This window comes from Pholcus phalangioides, unplaced genomic scaffold (assembly GCF_987345545.1).
Source record: "Pholcus phalangioides strain wild (caught in Gottingen) unplaced genomic scaffold, Ppha-v1.0 ptg000004l_1, whole genome shotgun sequence".
NCBI classification, from domain to species: Eukaryota; Metazoa; Arthropoda; class Arachnida; order Araneae; family Pholcidae; genus Pholcus; species Pholcus phalangioides.
The window spans coordinates 14,555,456-14,580,528 of record NW_028301597.1 but is presented as its reverse complement, the minus strand read 5'-3'; the positions used below and the strand labels follow the sequence as shown (position 1 = coordinate 14,580,528).

General features: G+C 37.9%; 1 protein-coding gene across 1 annotated transcript in view; it reads right to left on the bottom strand.

The window, feature by feature from the left end:
- hb (zinc finger protein hunchback) overlaps window positions 1-24,324 on the bottom strand; it is a 61,317-nt gene extending 36,993 nt beyond the window's left edge. Inside the window, exon 1 of the mRNA XM_089230953.1 lies at window positions 24,207-24,324. The gene's annotated coding sequence lies outside the window, so the exon portion shown is untranslated. The remainder of the gene's footprint in view (window positions 1-24,206) is intronic.
- Window positions 24,325-25,073: the final 749 nt, after the last annotated feature.

The following is a 25,073-nucleotide window of genomic DNA, read 5'->3' as shown; positions in this document are numbered from 1 at the left end:
GCTAGTGAAGTAGAGAAATACATAGACCAGAATTGAATAATTTTTTCGAGATAGAGAAACTGTTAAAATAGACGAATTCACGAAGTCGGCTATTTTCAAAAGAGCAAAATAATTCGTGTACCCTTTTTGAAATCATAAGCAAGCAAGATTAGACCAGGCTCGAGCAGTAGTGTATTTACAGGGGGGCTGAGCGGGCTATAGCCCAGGGCGGCAAATTCGGAGGGGCGGCAAATTTTGGAGCATAGAAAGAGGGAAGATAGAAACTTTTTTTTTTAAATTCATGTTTCGTAAACGTGTGGAAGTGTCGTGTCATTTTTATAGTAAATAATATATAATTATTATGAACCATATTGCTTATTTTTTGTTTTTTCTCCACACAGAATGTCGTTCAAGTAAAAAAATATATTAGTCTAACCTCTTCCTATTTACAGTGTTATCCACCGCCTTCCCAAATACTATTGTCACAAGTAGGGATGGGAGGGTGAGTAGGCGTCCAGTGAAGCAAAGCAGCACTCACTTCAGGTTATTAAAGGTGTTGGGGAAAACAAGAGTTCAGCCGGCATTAGCACGAAGCACAAGTTCAATTATTTGACATTTTCATTTTGACTCGAACTCCAAATCTTTGGCATTTAGACATCATTTCCAACTATCAAATCCACGCAGTTTTTGCAGATTGTGAAAACGCGTCGTTCAATTGGATTTGCATGCGTATTACACTAAAAACCATAAATTTTAGGTTGGCGGACACAAAGAGACGCATTGAGCCGGTTATGGACATTCCAAAGTGAAGACTTACGTGAGAATTTATTGCACTTTTATGAGAAATCAGCAAACGCAGTGAGTCTCAAATAAACGGATTTAAATTACTTTAAATGTGGTCGCATACGCCCTTTTAAAAAATTTTTCTAATGTCCACAACATTGTTCTTTGAGGATAGGAAAATTGCATTGAAAATATTTGGGATGTTGCAGGCCAGTAATCTGCCAGCAGCAGGCTTAAGTAGTAGGGCAGTTAATAGGAAGCATTACAGTATCGATTAAAAAAACTTTAAAGATGTGGTTTCAATCTTAGAGAAAGTCCCAATACACTATCTGCTTGAATTGCTTATAGGAACCAATCAGCAAACCAAATGACGTTAAGACCGTCTTAAATATATCACGTTTTTCTTGTTAAATTGAAAGGAATGGCATATGAACACTTGCTATTGAAACAACAGTAATTTTATGCAATTACAGTTTCTTAAGTTATACAGCAATGTAGTTTTAAAAAATTAAATTGCGCACGTCACGTCAGTGTGAACGTACGTACAGAATACTCATTGGTGGAATTTTATATCACACGCATTAACGTGTGGTACCACGTCACGTCAGCGTAGTGTGTTTCCGCCTTTATCCCATTGCTGAGATCTCTTCCAGCCCAGCTTCATGGCAGTCTGGAACAAAGTGTGTGTACCTAACAGTCTTTGATTGTGTATCTAGTGTTGTATCTGATTTTTCAATGCTATCATGTACATTTCAAATTGTGGGTGAAGTGTAATGATTGAATATTTGTACCGTTGTAGGTCTTGCTCTGTGTGGCGAGACTTTTTTTCGGCTCACATTCGCACTTGGGAACCACAGAAAACCAACTCCAGCCGACTATCACTGTGGTGCCGGTGGTGTTCGAATCCAGGTGTGACGCACCCCTGTCCCGCCCTTAATCCAGGCAAATCTGTAGATTTGACATAGCCATCTTGCTCGGTACAAATACGGGCAAGACGGAAATAAATCCCGAATCGAGTACCGGCGGAATCAGGTTCGAGAGAGGTGCCGCTCTCTTAACGTCCGCCGTGTGGTTTCTTGCTAAGGATCAAAATCCAGAGGCTTGGACCAAGCACTGCATAACAGCAGCGCCAGACTAAGCTTCACCCCACAACAGTAGGGTAAAACTAAGCTATCTCACGCGATTCTCCCAGACGGTAGTAAATACTTAGCAACAGTGATCTAATACAGTATTTATTCTGATTCCCGTGGGGATTTGTTGTTCAAAATAGAAATTAGTCGGCATAGTCAAGCGGACAACATGGATTTGTGTATTATCAGTTGCTCGAAACATTGATTCTCGTGGGGCTTATTGAAATATCCAAGTAATGAAGCCCCACGGAAACCAATAATTTGTAATAACAGAGGAACTCGACGGGCTTAGTCGTCCACTATCGATTAAGTTTGGAGGGCGCGGACGGCCTCTCTATGGATGTCGAATTTCGTTCTTGTATCAAGGGCCTGGAATGCCGCTTTCGTTCCGCTTCTTAGAAGCGTTGAGCTTCCACTTCAAATTAAGTACGCACATTGCTATACGCAAATCTAACAGCGGCTGCTAGTTTAGCACAAGCAACTTTAAATCGCTTAGCGCAATTTCATGCGCACTCGTACACCACTCTTCATTGACATTCCGCCCCCATAACTAGTTTCGAAGTTCGCATCGTCATCCATTCTAAATCTATGTCTCTGCTCCAACGCCCATCCCCACTTAGTTGCCGAGAAGCCAACTTCAGATCAATATTTTGATGCGGATTCTGACCCTTCATTTGTGCTATTTGGTTCCCATTTTTTCATACTCGATAATCCACACCCTCAAAATTGTCTTGATCTTGTGTATAACCACACTATTATACCAAACCCCACGGGAACCAAAATAATATTTGAAAACAGTCGAGTAATTATTCTGATTTGCTATTCAAAATTTGAACGTGTTCTTTTAGAAATCGTCAGCAGCTGCCAAGCGGATAACATGGAGTTGTATTATCAGTCGCTCGAAATATTCGATTCTCGTAGGGTTTTTCGAAGCAAAAAAATTAAGAAATTCCCCCCGAAACGAACCCCCACGGTAACCAATAATGTGCCGCAACAACGGAGCACTACTCCCACTTGGTGCTGCAACTCTGTTTGCGGTTCGTAAACTACGCACTTTTATTTACATGCGTGTACAGCTCTAATTCGTGGGCCTGGACTTAGACCTTTGTTCTAGTATGAAACGACTGGACGACCAGGTCCGCAACTAAATACCGTCATCCGGGGCAAGAACGCATTTTTCGCCCCTTTATAAGGTAGGAGCTGTTAAAGGGTGAATTTAGCACCCCTCTAGTCCAGCGCACCAGACCCACCTGCTCTCCTAGCTGTGACAATGTGTGCAACCACTTTCCTTCTTGTTTGCGAGCCTGGACTTTCCGCTCGGTATTGCACTTGAAATTCAGTACGCACATTAGGGAGTCTAACAGCGGGTACTGAATTGCTGACGTAACATCGACAATCTAGAATCGCTTGGCATCATTTCATGCCTTCTCATCTTTATTGACACTCTGCCCCATAACTAGTTTTGAAGTTCGTATCATCATCCACTTTAATTCTCTCTGTCTTTCCCCCACCTTCCCTCCTCCTTAGTTGCCGAGAGGCCAATTTCAGATCAATCTTCATTTTGATAACAGATTCCGACTTTTCATTTCTGTGATATTTTGTTCCCATGCCCTGTTTCGATGTTCAGGTATCCTTCGCTTTACGCGATCTCACTTTACGAGATTTCGCCTGACTCAATTATTTTGCAGAACTAATTTATCGCGTAAAGTGAAAGACATGTCTCGTACGAGGAGATTTGCTGTTTTAGCACGGGGATAACCTTATATTTGAGGTATCTGGTTGGAGCTGGATTGATATCAGAGAGGTTTAGGTTCATTCATCGCGGCATCAATCGCATTACATATTCACCGCAATCTTAGATTTTGTCTTCTGCGTTCAACAGAGTACTAGGTTCAGATCTTTGGCGAACACAAATACAAAGGCCACAACAGGCGAAATGACCAACGAGGTGGCTGAAAAAAAGATTCCATTTAAAAAAACAGTTTGCTTGTTGTGGTATTTGTACTTGGGAAGCATCAGCTCCTCTCCCAACAAGTACTATCCGGAAAGAGTTTCTGGGAAAACAAGCAACAGTATGAAGATTGAAAGTAATTTCGAAATCAGTGTGTTTTGTGATTTACCTAAAATAACTGATTTAAATGACTAGATCCAAGTGAAGAAACACCAAGATTTTTGTTAAATAACGTTTAGCAACTTAAATTGCTTCATGCGGGCGCAGCCTTGATTTCTTTATTTATTCTTATATTTGTTTAAAACTACCGAATAGGTGTATGAAATTAATAAAAAATATTTTTATAGCATCAGTTAATTTTACAGGGTGGGCAAAAAGTTCGTAGAAACTTTAAAAATTCATAAAAACCGGAAAAATAACCGAAATAAAAAACGGTTTGCAGGGTTAGCATCGCTAGGTCACGGGAATTTTTTCAAGAAAGAAAAAATAATAAATAAATAAACAGCCGATAGGTGGCGCGTAAACAAGTCAAAGAAAAGATACCTCCAAATCGTTTATTACAACAGTATGTATTCACCATGACCACCACCGCAGGAGATAACACATTGCAGGCGAGTCACAAATCCAGCAAATGCAGAGTGTAGGTGGTCCGCATACACTGTTTACAACGGGGAACTGGTTGTGGATTAAGAGCGCAAGCTTATAGTTATAACCATCTCATTTGCATATTTCCACCGAAGTCGCTCGCACCTTCCTGTCAAAAAAATTCCCGTGACCTAGCGATGCTAACCCTTCAAACCGTTTTTTATTACGGTTATTTTTCTGGTATTTTTAAAGTTTCTACCGACTTTTTGCCCACCCTGTATATAGTAACGAAAAATATTCGAATAATTGATAAAAAAAATTTTGATTAACCATTTAAAAATTTTAATCGATTCCCAACCCAAATTTAAAGTTGATTCTTATCACAGAACTTCATCGCCGTTTTCTTGGATTTCGAACTTTATTGTTGTAGTAATTCAACAACACTTGATTGTTATATTCCAATGACGATTTCCGTTATCCTCGCGGTTTTTTCGCAAAGGTTCCCTTTATTCACGTGGTCTTTTAACAACATGAAATGCATTTCATTCATAGTAAAACAAGATACAGTAGATCTCGATAACGGACACCAATGGGAGACTGAAAATTTCTGCCTCTACCGAGGAGTGTCCGTTAGTGGATAGTAAAATACATTGAGGTAGTGGGCTAAAAAGACCGTCTTCAGGGAGAGGTAAATTTTTATGAACACAAAAAAATAGGCCTACCGTTGCAAAATCAGTGACTTATAACCAGGGTCGTGTTAAGAGCATTATTGGCCCAGAGAGAGGCAAAGTGTTTTTTTCTCCCCTACTTGGCTAGCAATCACTTTATATCGATTAACATGCTTACTCTCGAAAATTTGGACTAGATCTCGTTTTCATGGGACCCCACTGCACTTGAGGCCCCTGGGCTGTACTCAGGTGGGCCCCATCCGTTAAGACGGCACTGCCTATAACAGCCTTCCCCCCTTCCCCGGCCCGGCACACTGGCATATCTGAACTTAAAAAAATTTTCGTATTTTGAGCAGTAGCGTACACAAGATCAATTCTCACCTCTAAGACGAGGTTATGTTGTTGTTGTTGTTTTTTTTTTTTTAACGAAAAAAAAAAGAAAGAAACCTTTAGGAAAAAGAAAAGTTGATGAACCCCTCTCATCCCCCACCCCTGAAGAAAATCCTGCGTACGCTCGGGGCCGGAACTAGGGGGAGCAGGCGGTACTCGTGCCCCGGGCGCTGGACCCGAGGGGGCGCAAATTTCATTCTGAAACCTCTCTTTCAACATTACAAGGGGGCGTCAAAATGCGCGCTTGCCACGAGTGATCAAGCACCTACTTGCGACCCTGCGTACGCTACTTTTCACGGCTCAAGGCGAGTTAACCATTCCCTTAGGTGGGAACCACTAGAGTATGCCAGTGGCTGTGACACAATGAGCCTATTTCTCCGGTGGTTCTGAAAACGTATAGAAAGAAAAAAATTGTATGCGAAGCTGGTCATTGTATTCATGTCTAATCTATTGGTCATTTTGTAACCCTTTCCTCATTTAAAATATTCTACGAAATCGTCATTTGCCAATGATTTGGGGAAAGTGGCAGTTTTTAGCTGCGCTTCCTGCCATAAATCAAAATACAGCTGAAAATCATTTCCATTTTGCAAAGAAAAGAGTACTACTTTTTCTTCCCTTTTTTTCGACAAAGGTAAAGTGACTTCTTTCTGAACTGGTTGGTTTGAAGGACAAAAATAAAAGTGTAAATTCGTTTCCCCACGCGACACTCAAAGGGTCATTAGAGCGAGCACAGCACGTGCTTTCAATGAGTTAGTTCAGTGAATGGGATCTGACGCGCTCTTTTAGCTGTCGAGGTATACAAGAAAAAAAGAAGATATAAAATAGAGCTTATTTTTCAACTACAGACTTATCGCATTTAACACGGAAAGTCAAGACGAAATTCTGACCGCTAAGGAACGGAAGTACAATTATGCATCAGAGCACGTTGGCGGCGGACGTTGTGCATATCACACAGATCGGCGTCTGGCTGTTGTTAATGAATAACTTTCTATGCACAAAAACTTATGGAAGTCATTTTGACTCTATAGCAAGAAACCTTTCGCTAATTGAAGCAAAGGGGGTAATAAAACGTATTTTGATTAACTTGTCGAGAAATAAACGTTTTGTTAATTTATCATTTTTCCTGCGCGTTTTGTCTCTCCCTCTCCTTTCATCTTAAAACTAATTTTCCTGTTGTAACAAATGTAACCATTTCTGGAGTGTGATATCCTGTCAAATGAAAATTGTTCCAACTTAGCTAAACATTGTTTTATTTGTTGTTTGAACTTAGAGCTACGGCTGGTCCTACTACTCGATCAATCGAGTTAAAAATTTTAGCTGAGTTAATCGACTCGATCAAAATTTTTAATAAAAGACAACATATATATCTTTTTATTTGTTTGACGAAACCGATTGGATGTCTTAAATTATATTTCGAGGTATAACATTTCATACGACCATATTTTCTAGTGACCATATTTAAAAATATTTGAATCAATATTTTGATCGAATTTTTCCCAATGGAAGAAATAAAAGTCTAACGGAAACTGATGATTTCAGTTTCAATTTGAGTTTTATGGGCGTTATAGATAACAAGACCGAAAGTTGTCTCCACTTATGTATAGGAATTTCCGTACTTAAAAAAAGTCAGCCCCTCCTCCCAGTACCATTTAGGAGCAGTTTCTATAGGCAGAATAGTAACATGAAGGTTTCGACAGCTGGTTGATGCGAAGATAAATCTAGGGAAGAAAATTCAACTGACCTTGCGGGGAATTGAACCCACGTCTTTTCACTCGGCCGGGTCAGCTCACTAGACTACAAAGCCGACAAATCCCCTCTCCTTAGAGCTCGTGTGCGTTGAACGGTGCCATTCATGGACATCCAGACCTAACTCAGGCCAAACCTCACAATTTCTGCCATTGACACAAGATGTCGCTCTCTGCTATTACTACGAAGGTTGTAATAATAGCGGAGAGTGACATCATCTTCAGAAAAGTAACAATATAAAATTCGACCCTAGTTTCTAAGTCAGTGACTAACCTGGATCAAAAAAAGATCTACTGAATAAATTCAAGGATCGACAAAATTATCTGAATTGCAAGCGGGCAGCATTAATTTCTTAATTTCTTCCAATATTTGTTTACATCTGGCAAATAAGGCGAATGGAATAATAAGATGAATAAATAAAGTGAAAATTAATAAACAAGGGGAGTGAAATCAATAAAATATATTTTTATGGCATCAATTCGTGAAAAAAAGTTATCCAATAAGTTAGTCGGTTATAAAGTAATAATGTTTGAAAATTTAATTAAAAATATTTGATTAAAATTCGATTAATCAGTGCATTAATCGATTAAATTTTTTGATTAGCCAGTTAAAAATTGTATAGATTCCCAGCCCAACTTAGAGAACCAAAGGTTATATGTAACTCCTTTAATATTCAGCTCGCGAAAGAAATAAAAAAGTAGCTGCTTTCTGCCTCTCTCAATATTATTTGTCTGAAGAAAATAGCAAGGATGATAATAATAACTTAAAATATTATTCAACCTTTGTTCTTTTTTTTTAATCAGTAATTTGCTTTTTTTTTTTTTTACTCCAATTCGTAGTATCGAAATGGCCTGAATTCCCACGTTGTTTTGACCAATTTACAGGGTGTCCCATAAATTCACAAATAATTTAAAAATTCATCAAAAAATTGAAGGAATTGGTATACAGTTGATCCCACTTATAACGTTCCCACTTAGTACGACTTATTTTCCGAGTTTGAACTATAGCTAATTCTTATAAAGATTTCCCCTTTTCAAGCGTTTTCCCGCTTACAACGTTTTTCCATGAAGGTTTTTTGAAAAATATTATAAGCGGGATCCACTTTATTTCAATGCGGTTTGCGAAAAAGTTATTATCGCGCAAAGGACTTTTTTTGGCACAGGAAAAAAGAATTAGTTCAAACTTTTGCTGATAGAAACTTCGGCAGCAAATCACTAGAAATATGCAAATCGATAATGTAAAATAGCTCATTTATGAATTTTTCTGTTACTGGCGCTTACATAAGGTTTTTATTGTGATGTTGACCCACCGATGGACAAAGCACTATTGATGAAGTTGTGTCCCCTCATCCATAAATCGCCGGATAAAGCTCCACGAACGTTTGGATACAGATGAGTTTGAAGCCTCTCAAGTTAACATGTCCTATCATTCCTAATGGACGCTTGTGCAGCACCCTCTATCGACAAAACATTGAACCAATTTTTTTTCCTCACAAAAAAAATTCCCTTTCTCGTGATAACTTTTTTTCGCGAATCACGTTCAAATAAACCTAAGATTCTTTCTTTTTTTTCTGGTAAATTTTTAAACTATTCACAAATTTATGGGACACCCTGTATAAACTTAGCTCAGCAATTTTTAGATTCATTAAATAAGTAGAGGGGAGACGTTAGGCTAGATGTGCATTTCATTTGTGATTTTTAGAAATGTTATTCGAAAATCTAGATGTCATTTGTTTTTTTTTTTCCAAAATGGTCACATCCTCTGCTTATTTTAGTTTTTTTTAGCACGATTTCAGCCGGTCGAAAACGACTTCAAACTGCATGTCTGGTCAAATAAGCACCGACAATGATCGTGGTCTCAGTCACTGGGAGAAACAAGAGGAGAATAGAATCTCCCGTTTGTATAGAGCTCAAAAGTATGAAGAAGACAGGGTAAAAGTGGGATTTTTCTGTGTCCATCTTTTGTTAAAAATGCGAGGAGCATGTTCGATGATATAATTTATCGTAATCCATGCTTTTGACCCAATTCTTCAAGGGTAAAAAACAAAGCTGACCTTTTCAAAGAATTTTTTTAACGTTATATCAAAGCTTTGTCATTTTTAACTCGGTGTATCCAAATAGTTTCTGTATCTTTAACAAAAGACAATTTGACTATTATGACTCTGATGGACTATCACTACACTTGTCTTGTTATAGCGATATACTCGTTATTACATAGTTTCACTTAGTTATATATGATACTAAAACTATAAGAAATTTATTTGAGTACTTTCGAGCTATAAAATGACGTTATTTTTTTAGTCGTAAGTCATCGTTCAGATCACAAAAAGAAGCAAGTTTCGAACCGGAAGACAAACGAAATCGATTGCATTCCATCCGGGATTGCTGTGTGTGAAAATAGTATAAATCGGTTCATATAGTAAAGGACTAAAACGTTTTTGCCTATTATCAGCTATATCTTATCGGTTCGCTACAGCTCCCTAAAAATCCACAAGAGTGAAGGGAAAAAAAATTTGTGGAGAACGAAAACTGCAATGCACACATCCAGATTACGGTAAATGTCGACTCTCTGTCGACCTTTGAACCCGGGAGGCTGCAGAAATTTGTGGCACATTCAGGTGTAACCCCGTAAATAAAATGAAAATGGAACAAACAAACTCTTCTGAAGAGCAAGCAGATAAGACATTTGACCGGGTTCATAACTTCCGGAGAAAATTTTATGTGAAAAAGACAAATGTCGATGTCGATGCGAAGATGGTACGAGAAAACCATTATTGCGAACTTAAAGGCAAGAAATATGAGTTGCTCCCAAGACCGAATGATCTGAATCAAATGACACCGAATATGAAACCGAACAATCCGATATACAGGGTGATTATAATTAAACTAACAATACTCAGACATACAGTAGCGCTCAAAAATCTTTTGTCAACCACAAATATGTCTGAAAACTTAGTATTTGAATTTTTTTTATGAAATCTATTCTACGAAACAAACACTGAGTCTCATTACAAACTGCATATTACGAATGAAAAATTTCGTATCTAAACTTTTTAAATTCAGAAAAAAATCAATTTACGTATGTGATGGCTTAAATGTTTTGTGACACAAACAAAAAAGAAAGCAAAAACTTACTACTTACTAAATAACAAAATCAGTCATTGGACACCATGACAACATCAACATTTTGCTGGAAGCAGTTTAGATGGTAAAAAAAAACTTGCCATGTTTTGGTATGGACTCAATGAGTTTGTCCCATGGCCAGTGGGTATTTTTTCCCATTCTTTTTTAGCACAATTGAAAAAAACCATCGAATTTTAATAATTTCTGGCTCTGACTCGTCTATGGACCTCAATCCATAAATGTTGGGTGGTACTCAAGTTATGTCTTCACCACCCATAAAACTTTCATTTTGTTGCCTTTCAAGTAATTTATAACAACTTTTAAGCTATGTTTACGGTCATTGTCATGCTGGAATATCAGTACGAGCGGCATGTGTCACGTCATAAAGGACGACACGTGGTTATGAAATAAATTTTTGTAACGAAACCTGCCTCTTGTGTTTTTTTCAGAAGGTTAAGAATACCTGCACTGTTAGCAGAGAAGCATCCCTACTTTCGCCTTCGTGTTTAACTTTTAATTACCTATAAGAACCTGTAATAATACCTCATACATGTATTATATACATGTAATGATATACAGTAGGAGCTCTACTATGTAGCACCTATTTGTAACTTGGATTGTTTCTCTTATCAATAGTAAGATTGGCATAATCCCCCTCCCTCTCCCCTTTGTCCTTCTATAATTAAGTAATAACGATTTTTTTTTTTTTTCACTTGGAAGAAAACCAAATAAGCCCAGCTTGCATGTTGATGGTTTTATGCATCCTATCTATTGTCTTCTTTGGTCATAATGGAAGAAAATTACTTTGACAGGCTCCCTAGATTATTAAACATGGTTCTATGAACTGTCTTGAAATACCAAAATTACTTACCACTTGAGCTTGACTTCACCCCTTAAAGCCTAAATTACGTTTACCCGAAAAAAATCCACAGAATAATTTTTATGTTTCAGAGTTTCCATTATGTGCTCCGCATAATCCTACTGTAAATTCCTATTAAATAAGAATTAATCACTTCCATATTTGATTTGTTTTTGTCAAAACACTTTCGATCCGCCCAAAAACAAAAATTAGACATTAAAAGCTCACTAGCCCCTGACAAACAAATTTCAGCTACAAGTGTCGATAAATATCTTCCTTCTGTTTTACATATGTCAAGGTCAGAGCAATGCATGGAAATGAGCTGTCGCTACAAGCATTATTGCATTTGCCAAAAAACTTTTCAATGCTACTGTATGTAACGACTGTTCCGGTGGATGTATTTCGTTGAAACTTGGTATGTATGTTTATTAAGACCAATGGGAAAAAGAAAACTGCAAAAAAAAAAGAGCTCAGTTTTTTACCACCAGGTGTAAAAGGGGCGCTATTTTTTATTGCAGTGTCCTTTTCACCCATGGTCCATATAAAGTATCTGCCAAGTTTCTTTCAACGAAATACATCTACCAGAACGTGCACATACATAGGTCTGCGTGGTGTCAGTTTAATTATACCACCCTATACGTACAGTAAAAATCTGTTTTAACGACAGTGCACAACCACGAAGGAAATTGTCGTTATAATGGACTTCTCGTTCTAAGCAAATTTTCAATTTTGCTTTATTAGGTTATAAAATTGTAGAAAATTGCCACTTTGTCTGCACTGAAACCTCTTTTAAATCTTATTGTTCTAATGTTTAACGAATGAACTCTCTAGTCATGAAGTTGATTTTCGGCCTCACGGCGGTTGATTCTTAGTTTTGCTTAGAGTTTCGTATTGTCAACGCGATTTAGTCGGCCAATTGAACAGTTGATCATTTTTGTCGGACCACGATCATTTTCTGCACACGAGGGCTAATTTTTTAGACCGGGACCTACAATTTATTGCCGATTTCGAACGGCAGGCTTGTTTCCTATACTCATCGAGAGGTTGGTGCGCTAACCCCTCGATGGGGGAACTCCCTGCAGTAGCAATTTTTTCTGCGGTCATGTCGCCGTTTCTGTTTTTTCAGGAAAGTTTTCTGACAAGGACGAACCGGGTATCGAACTCGCGACACCTCTAAACATCCTTTGGTACTTCAGATGAGTATCTTATCGACCTGGGCTACCGCGCCCATTGAAGAATTGAAATCCTCAATTATCATATCACTTCTCAATTCCATAGCTTCATGATTTTTATCAACATTTTTTCGCTTACCAGAAAGTATTTTTTTAGCTTGATTTTTTCAGTCATTCGGAAATGACTAACCTTTTGATGCCGTGGTCTCTTGGCCACTGGAAGAAACACAAGTCGAATAAAATCATCACGCATCCCATGTGTATAGTGTGGAGGGCGGGCCAAAAATAGGAAAGGGGAGTGGTCAAAAAATTAACTGTGTCCATTCTCTGTTAGAAGCTCCTCGGAGTAATTTTTACGAAGTACATATGCCATGATAAGAGTCATCATGCTTAATTCTTTAAGAGAAGGATGGAAAAATTTGCATTTTTTGGAGAATTCTTTTTGACGTTATAGCGAATGCGTCTTAATTTTCAACTCGATATGACCGAATATTTTTTGTATAATTAACATTAGCTATTTGACTATCACTCGTTTTAGTGGGTTTCTAGTTAGTCCTTATAACGGACTTTTACTGTAATTTAGAAAAAAAGTTTGTAAATGAGAATTTTGTGTTGCCTGTTATGCCGACGTGGTGAGTTCTGTTTACATTCCTAAGTACAAAATTTATAAGTTTTGTTGTAAACAAAAAGAAGGGGCGTAAAATTTCTTGCAGACTACACGCAGCAAACAGTGAAAGTTTCTCGGGTTTTTGGCTAATCGAAGGGAGCGATGCCTTCGTTAAAACATCTGTCAGAAGTGAAAGGAGAGCAGTAGAAAAACATAAACAAGCAACACAGGTGACGGCCTGACAATGAATAAACGCGAGAGAGAGAAAAAAGAAACCCGTGTATTTCACGGCAGTTTGTTCTGTTGCAAAACATTAAATAAAGACTCGCTGAAAAATATAGAGTCGAATGTCGCAAATAAAAGACATTACACGTTCTTCGCAACATCACTCCCAAGAGGTGTTCAAACGTGTTGTCCTCCCGCAACAGCTCCACAATAATAATCTATTTTTCTTTTTTGCTTCCTGAAAGAAGAGTGTGATATAGAGAGGTTAAGCGCCACCCACACAATAGCTTCTAGAGCTATCAACGAGACACTATTTTTCCGCCCAATAAAAATGGAAACCCCGGCTTTGGGATTCGATGCTTTTGCTAACTGTAATTAAGTTGTCACTAGTGAGAGCCTAGCACAGGAAGTTAACAGCCTGAGCATTTTGTCGCATAGTGTTAAAAGATACGCGCCGAAATTCTTCTCACTTGGGTCTGTGATAACCGTGAGCGCGAAAATAAAGTTACATAAGAAAAGTACGTTTTTGAGAAAACTTCCGTGACTACATACTACTTTATACACCACAAAATAATTAAAACAAATGAATCACTAGATTGTAAGTTTTTAATAACATTTTGACAACAGCTCGATACCTGGGCATAATTGAAATCTTCAGAACCGGGGTTGCCAACCCACGGCTCGCGTTCCACAAGTGACACGCGTACGCTTTTTTCAAAAGTTAAAGAAATTCTATTCGCCATTTTTCTCTCAATCAAAGATTCTCTCCAACAATCCTTTTCTTATCAATGATGGTCCTGTTGGCTGACAAACCTATATTTAGTATGGTAGGCATTCTTAATAATTATGTGAGATGACTTTCTATTCAATATGTCTCTGGGGGGGGGGGGGAGAGTGGGCTAAGCCCTCTTACAAAGTTCACTGCTGGATGCTGTTGGCATATTTATAATTGAAGCAATGCAGCAATTTGATTGGAGTGGATTTTTTAATTAGCTAAAATGGTTAATTCATGCTAAATTTTAAGTTTGCCTTTATTTTAGTGTTTTCTATAAACAGAAAAAATTTTACTTAGCAGTGTCGATTAGATTTTACCTTGAATTTTATTTCCAATTCCTTCAATTTGGTGCGATTTTATATCTGAACACGTAAAATTTCAGCAGCTCTCAAAAAAGGTGATTCCTGCAAGGAATCGAAAAGTATTGTAATAAAACAGCCGTATTTTGTACTGAAACGACAGTAAAAGATGTACTTTCTAAAATAACAAAACAATTGACAGGAGAAATTGGTACAGTGGATTTTTTGACTACGTATTCGCCATGTATGTATTTCAAAAATATACAGGATCAGAGATGTTTTTAAACGGAAAATATTACGTTTTCCTTAGATAAAGCAAAACGTATCATTGCATTACGTGGGGAATACAGTAGCGTCGCGCTTCAGTTTCATCAGGGCCCCAATGAACGTTCCGTAAATTTTTCCGACGTGACAAGTTGTCGGAAAATGATGTCCAAACAAATCGGATTTTATCTCTCTAACTCTTTCGTTCGAATTAAAATGCCAGACGGTCGTCGACCTTCATCTTTTTCTATCAATGCTTTTTTATGTTTTTTTTCGATTCGAAGCTGAGACTAGTGAGATAAAAAAAAGTAAAACGAAGAAGTAAAAGGGCGAAAAAAAATCCAAGGCATTATTTGGCATGATTCCAAGTTGGAAAAAAGCCAATTGAAGGAAGGCCCCCGGGGTGATCACTAAACACCTCTCTCTTTTCCTACGTTACATACACAACTGAATCCCAAGAAGTTACCGAGCTAAAAAAAGAGAGAGAGAGAGAGAAAGAAAGCGTCTTTTATTTTATTTTTTGTTGGTGTCTGAAGCGACAGACCGCGAGCGGGATATTCATCCATTCATGTACAGAGAGAGACCTTGGCCTCTTTCCTATCTTCTTTTCTTATTAAGTTCAAGGGCAGACACACATCGCACTCTCTCTTTTCCCGGTTCAAACTCCGTAGAGAAAAAAACGTAAAACGGTAAAATATTCCCCCATTTCTTTTCTTCTCGAAAGAATCAAATTGAGTGCTTACTATCGAGTTATTGTGAACTAAGAAAACGATTCCCTCTAGTTGCATATTCAAAATTTCAATATTATATCAATCGAAGTCAGAATCTCTTTCTGAAAATGATCTTATTTGGATTGCACGAGGAGAAATCGCACAAGGAAACATAATTTCTCTCAAGTTGAGTCAAGTTCGTATATAACGACATTCAATAGTTCGAGAAATCGTGTCGTTAACTCAGAAGCTGTTAAAACCGAGTTTGAAGTATGAAATGCAGTATATTCTCAGACTCCGGTGACAGCAGGATGTCCTTTAACATGATACTTACATAACACAGAAATTCAAGCATTTATCATCTTCACTTCAAAATATGGAAGACAGGTCGCAGCACCAGCAGAACGAGAAACAAACACAACTCTGGCGACATAAATAAGAAAAAACACTGTAACCTCGGCACAATGCCCGTCTCACTTCGCGTACCCCCCTATAATACAATCGAACTTGGTTAATTCGACGTCCAAAGTCACTGGAAAAAGTTCGAATTATCCAATTAATCTATCCTGCTTGATCCTTAAAATGACTACAAATTAGATCTACAAACTTAATCATCAACATTCACATAGGATAATAATTATCAATTATTAAAATTTTATCATCAGTTACGAAACTTTCCCAAATTTTAATAATTTATAATCATATAATATATATATAATTGATCTTAGCTAATACATTATTCCACTGTTCTGGAATCATTATTACTGCAGAATTTCTTGACCATGTAGAAAGCCCGATTTACGGAAACAGTTCATGATCATTCGTTACGGAACTGTTTCCCAAATTTTTTCTTATGATTCTTAAGCCATCAAGTAAATACAGGGTGCACAGCAAACAGGGCGTATGACATTTGACAGGTGAGCCATCTATCCTAAGAGGCATACTTGCAGTTAGAAAAAGTTTCTAAACAACGTGTAGTACTCAGATATGTCACATGTTTCAAGGGTTGCATAGTTCTTAAATAAAAAAAAAATTAACTTTTCATACAGTCTCCGTGTGCAACAAAACCCAATTAGGAAGTTGCTGCCCTGTATCTTCTGATGCCAACAAAAAAAAAATTCCACGCGTATATAAGTTCAATATTCACTGACAAATTCAAATTCGGAAAAAGGAGAAAATTTGGGAAAAAACAGCGTTAAATGAGGAAAGCCCATTTTTTCGCATTTAATGCTGTATTACAATCCGCGCGAGAGCATTCCGGCACTTTCTATACTCTTAAATGACGACAGAAAGATTTAGATTTCGAATGGTACATCTTGATCTATAGGTCTAAAAGCATAGTCGGTATTAAATGGATCTCGATGCATTCCAGCTGAACAATGTTAAAATGGGCATTAAATTATCAAACCAAAAAATGAGTAGAGGAAAAAAGAATTTTCAAACTTCTATTAGTCAAATTAAAAATGTTTGTTTAACAACTTGATTGAGAAAAAAAAAAGCAAAGTCTGGCTTCTTGCGGAATGTTTACAAACTAAATTTGCTCATACAAAAATCATCCTCCAACTTCGAATTATCCAAAGCAAATTTACAAAAAGTTCAAATTAAACAAGAAATTTTAACATTAAACATGATAGAAACTCAAGGGGAGTTTGTAATAGAAATACAAATACAAATACAACGCCACAACAGGCAAAATGCCGAACGAGGTGGCTGAGAGAAAGATGGCCATAAAAATATGGATGTCACATATTTCAAAAATACAGCAACCCAATTAAGAACGCAATTAACAAAAATTGTAAACAATATAAAAAACAATATATTGTAAGAGATCGAATTATTCAAAATTCGAATTAACCAAGTTCTACCGTATGAATAATGATGAAATAAACAAAGCTTGCTTGCCCTCTTTAAGAAGTGAGGTCTTCGAAGAGAAGGATGCAGCACTCAGTTTTGAAATTTAAACGATGATTGAAACAAGAACGTATTCCTTGATCAAATTTTGGACGTCCTTTGAAATAAAAAAGCTTAGAAAGATGGCGAATGCACAAATGAAACTGAGTTAGGTGCGATCCTGAGAGAGTCATAGAGTAGTTACAAGTGGCGGGGGGACATATCGATAGGGGGGTGGGGAAGAGAATCTGTGCCAATATTCTTATGTACGACCGATGGATGGAAACAAACAATTATCAACAATCAAGCCATGATTCCCGTTTATAATGCCATAGAAGTCAATATAAAAGGCGAACAAACATCTTATAAACATGTTTAGCTGAATAATAATTGGAATGTCGGAAGGACAACATGAAATGCGACGTCATATCCGAGATCGTTTAAACTATACCTCACAGCCGGAACCGGGCGAGACCAGCACCTAGTACAGATAGAAGGCCTCCACACGCTGCTTGTGACGTGAGCAAGTAGTCCATTTTCCCTCAGAAGGAAAAAAATTCCCTGCTCATCGTTGTGCGGAAAAGATATGATCGGGCTCATTGGCGACTTCTATGTGCCACATCCAATCACCATGCGGAATTTGTGAGACAATCAGGAAGATTCTACGCTAAAATAAGAAGAAACGAAATAGGATGCTGTGGTTCAAAATGCGGCAAACTTGCTATGTAGTCTTAATGACGTTACAGATTAACTTGGCAACCCGTGCGAAGGCCTTCTACCTCTAGGAGGTGCACCTTTACTTATTGACGTGTCAGCCGAGAGCGTTATGACTCTGACTCAGGCTGTAATTTAAATTAATTAATAAATTAATCCTTTTTTTTTTCTCAATAAGAAACGTCACTGAACGGCGAATAAGAATAATTCAATAGTGGTTTCCATGCAAATCGATTCAGATAATCTACTACTATACTACCAGAACCGGGGTGTCTGGTGACCCAGCGCTGTACTAGAAAGAGCACAGAGTTTAATATTTTTCTCTTCACAATAACGGGAGGGGGTGCCAAAATTGATACTGTCTGGGGTGACAGAGTAAGTTTTCGTTTCTGTTGTGGCCCTAACTAACCTAATACTTAACCCTACATGCAACTCGTACACATTACTCTGTGGAGTTTCAAACGAACCGTAGGTACATGGCAGAATGTGTAGTCCGAGTGTATGTGTAGCCCCTAATGCATCCTTGTCGTCAGAGTTGCACTTGTTTCGTGTTCTTGATGTTGGTGCCATTTGACTTTCATATTTTACATGAAAGTGGTAAATGCTTGAATTTTCATGTTGTTTATGTAAGTACTATGTCGTAGGTTTGCCTTTCCTCTTTGCGGAGAGACTCCTTTGGGGCATTTCTAACGAATTCGTGCATACCTGCAAGTGTTGTGTGCATGGCCTTAGGCATCTATGATGTCAAAGTTACGAACGTGTCATATAATAGAAGTGCAACCATATGTCTTCCACATAAAAATCGACCACAGGGCTGAAAAAATCCCAGGGGCCAGGTCGTCATGGTGACTAAAATATTGGTATTGGCGCGTAAAATTTTCTTTGTGTAGTTACTGAATTGCAGGCTGAGAGCAGCACAGAATGTTTGGAATTCATAGCATATATCTGCCAACATGAAAGAGGGTCAATATGTCCTGAACAAGTCAAAAGAAGCATTACTTTATACCTTTTTCTCAGGGTAAAAAAATTTTTGGCGCCTACAAAATTGTTCTGGAAATCAGATTTTTTTGCGATTTGTCCAGCCTTGATCTACCGGTATCTAGAATAAAGAATTCTGAAATCAAAAATGGGTTTTTGCATATCTTCCTGCTTCTGGCCGCGGTCTCTCTCACGTGGCGTAACAATGCAATATCTTTCTTTTTCCTTCCGTTTCCATACGAAAACTCCAAGTCTTGGGGAGGGGTCTTTTTCAGAAGTACCTATACAAAGGCGTACATCATTAAAAAAAAAACAAATCAACCAATCTCAAGTCCTTTGTTCATTGCAACCGTATCACGGTGTCATTTAGCATTGGGATGCAAAAGATAAAATTATAAAGCACATCTGGAGATCACAAAATGAAATTGCTTCTGTTTTTTTAGGAAATCTGTCGAAAATGGAAAACCAGAAATTTATTTTACGTTTATTCAGAGTTATTTTTTCTACAAGCCGGTTGTCGTTTCGTCGCCATAACTGTATCTGAGTCTAAACCGTCGAAATTGCAGTTCGTTCGTGGGAGTAAATACATGGAAACAGGGGGGGGGGGGGAGTAAAAATAAGAGATGTGATAATAAATAACGGGGGGGGGGCACATACGTATACACGCAGAGGAAAACTACCAGCAGTATAAGATTCTTCCCCCGCGAGAAATCAGTCGCATAAAACTCCCTGGACAAGAAGAGGACCTTCCGTATACTGTGCTTCCCATATACACCCCACGATACAGTTATCTTCTCTTCTTTTCTTTTTTTGTCTGCTTCCCCCCCCCCTCCTTTTTTTTGTTTCTTTCATCTTTTTTTATGCCATGTTCATTTGCTATATTAAGGTGGAGAGAGAGAGAGAGAAATGGGGGACGAGGAGAAGAAAGAATGGGAAGGGCCAAAAAGATATTGAGACATATAATACAACGTTTATCGGATACCTATAAATCAGGCACACATGGCTTCGCACGGTTTTTAAGGATGGGTAGCCCTTCGCTACACGTCATAATGAAACAGTCCGTCATTTACTGAACGAAAAAAGAAAATAATAATAATAATGGCTCGACCTTTAATAATAATACTACCAATCCTGGGGATTTCCTTTCTCGCTGCTGATATACGGCGATCGTGTCTTTCTTGGGCAGTGAATGCGGTACTGAGGCTCAGCCAGAGTGCTGCAACTTATTTTACTATTACGAGAGAGTATTTTCTTCGGTTCACACGATCGAAGCAAGGCCGCCTTAACAGCATCATGGGTGCTCGGGCATAGTGATATTCTGGGGCCGCTCTCCGGCCGGAAATACCAGCCTTCGAATTACATTTCCAACCCAACTCGTTCGGCGGTAAATTGCTGTGTGGCGATATGACCGGAGTTGATGAGCAAACTTACTCTTGAAATAATACTACCAGATTCCATTATCGTAAACCGTGCCTTGGTAAGCCCACGCAGAAAAAACGAATTGGAAAGGATTTCAAAGAAAAAAAAATATATGAAAGGTTGCTCATATTTGCATGCTGCAGATACGGTCAAACTTAAGATATAACGACACTTTGAATATAACGTAAAAGGAGCAGCGGTTCCGACTGATTCTCACAGATGATGAATCTCACATTTAACGTTAACAAAATGCCACGACCTTGAATACAACACTCCTGGGGGCCAAACATGGGGAAGGGGTTGAGTTGGTAGGACTCTAACCTGGGGATTCAGGGACGAATCTCATTATTTTATGATATACAATGAATTTTCTATAGAATCATTTACACACGAAATATTGGCCTGTAAGACCACCGAATATCCTGACTACAAGGATATGGGGGGGGGGGGGTGGCATGATATCGCCACATTTTTCAATGCTTCAACTTTCAACCAAAATGTTCTTAGAATTCAATGGATGAAATGTTTGCCTGTCTTTTTAATCGATAGCAAGTATGTGCAATAACCTAACAAGCAATTTATCTTCATTATTATTTTGTTGAAGAAAAGTGATGGTTAATAAATATATATATTAACCATCACTTTTCTTACCATCTATGTGTGTATATATATATATAGGGTGGGCAAAAATTCCGCAGAAATTTAAAAATTTATAAAAACCGGAAAAACAACCGAAATATAAAACGGTTTGCAGGGCACGGGAATTTTTTTAAGACACGGAAAAAATATTTCCCGATGGCGCTGACGTACAGAAGTCAAAGAAAAGATGCGCAAATAACGAACCGAATGCCTCCAAATCGTTTATTACAGCAGTATGTGTTCCACATGACCACCACCACCATAGGGGATAACACATTGCAGGTGAGTCATAGATCCAGCAACGGCAGAGTGCAGCAGGTCCACATACACGGTTTACAACGGTGAATTGGTTGTGGATTAGGAGCGCAAGTTCTTATAACCGTCTCATTTGCATATTTCCACTGAAGTCGCTTGTACCAGCGCCACTTAGCAGCTGTTTTTGAGGGGTTTTTCCTGTCACAAAAAATTCCCGTGACCTAGCGATGCTAACCCTGCAAACCGTTTATTTCGGTTATTTTTCCGGTTTTTATTCATTTTTAAAGTTTATACGGACTCTTTGCCCACCCTGTATATATTTGTATTTATCACAGTTCAGTTTAAGTGGAGCCGTTCCTTGGAATTTGGGGCTTAGTGCTGAAAGTTATTTTGAGGCTCTCTAAAACAGCTTCGTCACAAAATTATCCCTCAAAGATCGATGGTCGGTGGCACTAACACACGTAGCCACTAACTTTTTACAAACTTTTCAGATTTCAAGTTTGAGGAATAACTAACTCTTACTATCACCTAACAATATTTATTCTCCCTCCCCCATCTAAAAAAAGGACCAATTATTATCCCACCACTTAAAAGGCATAAGGGATGAAAAACTTGTAATAGACTTCTTTTTTCAATGACCGCAAAAAACTAACTGCATGTTGCTGTTATTTATTGACTTTTCTATTTTCAACACTCTCTACTCTTATGTATGTATTTCCATTAACCAGCAACGAAAATTGAATTCATTCAATAGTTTCATGACTAATTTTCAATTTTGTCTGGTTTTTTACGGCACCAAAAAACCTTCCAAACACCAAGTTCTTCAAATGTTATCACTTTTGTCACTTTTCTACGAGATTAATTTCATCCTCTTAGAGGTGAGATCACAAAAAAATTCGCCTCATGAAAGAGAGACCAAAGCTTTTTCTACTGTTTCATAACATTATAAAGGTTTGAAAGCGCACTAAATAATTGTGGCTCGTATTTTCCGCTACCAGGTTAATGCGGCCGAACGTTTTCGATTCATGCATCTCAGTATTTCTATGAAAAATGACGCTCTTTATTAAAAATCACCGTCAACTCACGTAAGATCTCTCTTACGTGAGTTGTGACGGTGTGTGACTTATGCGCATGGCATTGTCAAAAATACACAAACAGCATACAGTTAATAATTATTAGCATTTGTTAGTTCTAGCGCGTTTCGAACAATTTAGCAAGGATACTTATCAGGCTCGTTATACAAAGACAGCATAGAATGAAAATGAAATTGTGTGCATTCAGTCATTACCAGATATTTCGCAACTGTAAGTATAGAGCATACTGCAACATAGGGGGGGGGGATTATTCGAATAACTATGATCAGTCAAAAGGTCATTAATACCTAGCACTTCACCTGATCCCCTTTACTGTTACCCTAGCTGACGTGTAGAATACACGTTTCAATACACGCGTGCATTTTTTTCCCGAATGTACGTTTTCAGTTAATGAATGTAGTCCCTCAAGCTAGAGGCAGGCTATTGTTATTGTATACAGGAAAAGAAACTTGTAAACGCCCACGTACGAGTGACTTCCCTCTTCGGAAACACTGAACCGTATCTCCATTTACCACATAATTTAGTGACTCATTTAGTGGAAATAACAAATTCTGGTGCCAGTAATGCATCGATCTTCGAACACAGTGAAACCACGATATAACGATACTCTGTGGACTAGAAAAAATATCGCAGGAGGGATTATAGTTATATCGAGAGGCAGCAATTAAACATTAGAATATGAACATTTCCAAACAAAACTTGAGAAAATATCTTTGTAGAGGGATTTATCGCTGTATCGAGTATGGTTGTAGCAAGGTTTCACTGTATGTTACCGAATGTGATGAGCGGTAGGCACCCATGGAGTTGCTCAATTTCTCTTATTCCAACTTTGTTCAAAACTGATAAAAGATGTTAAAAAAAAATGTGCATTTTTGTTTCAAAAGAAGTGTCAACAAAAAAAAAAAGTCATAATTGCTCATCATTTTGAACATTGAAATAACCACAACTAATGTCAATCTAATTTATTTTGGCTCGAATAACTTTCGGTTGTTACAATAAATGTAGCTGAGTAGTGGATACGTTTCGCGTAACTTCCCCCCCCCCGACTCTAAGATGATGGGGCTCAAATCCAGAAGACCCTAGAAATCGGAGGCCCCCCAATCAAAGCAGGAATTGGAGGGGGCTGTGACTGGGGTCAAGATTTTTGAAAGCTGTCATATTGAAAATGAGGAGAATTTAAATGAGCATGTATCTCATTCAACTATGCTCAAGATCCACAATTTTGAAACCTGTATGTTTCGGCATTCTGCTCTACCACAAAAATTTAAAAACTATGGCGCAAAAATACACAAAAATGATCAAACATACTGTATCCATCAGATGCGAATATCTGGTCTTCAATTGTAAATATATACTCGTATAGCCATTATTTAGTAACTTAAAATCATATAGTTTGTAATCGAAACATAACTTACTTCAACGATCTATACAAAACACCCTCTCCATCCCTCTGGCTAACCTTTAAATTCCCCTCCCCCGATAAAAATTATTTTTCTCGTTCAACAAAAAACATCATAAATCACCCAAGAAAAAAAAATCATGTGATTAGCGGTAAAATTTGCAAAAAGACGCAAGTTCTATAACCCAACCAATGACAAACATCTCTTATTCGAAAAATGACGATATTAATATCAAAACCACATACAGTACTGCCTTGCAAAAAAGACAATTCAAATTTCCTTTCCCATAAAACAAACTTCTGGTACAAACAATAAAACATGGAAGTTTCAATCAAAAAATCAATTTTAATTTCATCTTTTTCCCTTCATTCGAATCGAATTTGCCGCATTAACCTTGAACGCGAGCAGATTTATGCGAGAGGGAGAAAAAAATCACCGATGTAAAAATTGAAGAAAGGATAAAAATCGCACGCGTTCCTCAACGATGAAGTTGTTTCGGAAATGTTACACACAAAATGGAAAGCGTGCAAACAAACAACGAGAGAGACATACCTGAGTGACACGAGATGTTTGTTGCACGTGCTTTGCCGCATCACACGAGTGTGTTCGTAGCCGTGTCCCGATGGACGCGATCATCCCTTCTCCTTCGTCTCGTTGCTCTCTCTCATCTGCAGCATCTCTCTCTCTCTCTTCCTCCTCCTTCTCATCTTTTTTTTTTCATTTCCTCCCCATCACTTTTCTCCTCGCAGCAGCCGCACGAGTTACAGGGTTACTTCTTGTCGTCACACTAGCGGTATTCCTCGCCAATTTACGCCAAAATGGAGCGAGAAAATGAGAGAGAGTAGTGAGAACTCTGAAAAACGGTCAAGGGAAAAATAAAACATTGCAGGGGGGAAAAATTGATTGAGAGATTTCTCAGGGAAACTTTTTTATTTTTTATTTTTAAAGCTATTGAATTAAGGAGATTTTTTCTTCTCTACAAATTTGCGATTGTTTGCTTTCGCGTCATTTTATGCACATTGCTCTCTAGTAAATATGATCTCAAAAACGTAGTATCTAAACCTGTTAATAGGGTCTCCATATACGGCCAGTTTTTTAAGGTTCGAAAAATTTACCCTGCTTGTTATTTGAGCGGCCACCTACCTCTCGGAAAAGCCGTTTTTGTGAGAAACGAAGGGTGGCTCTCCTAAAACGTTTCATTTTACATCATTTTACTTGTTTCTGTCCAACATACTGTCGAACACAAATAAATAAATGCTGCAAAGCTGTGTATCTGAAAGACCTGGGAACTTAAATTCCATTTGTATCAACCCTAAACAACGATTCCATGAAATTCGGGGTAAGTTTCGGATATTTCGCTATTCAAAGAAGTAAGAAAAACATAAAATTTAACTCGATGATTAAATTTAATTTTTTAGA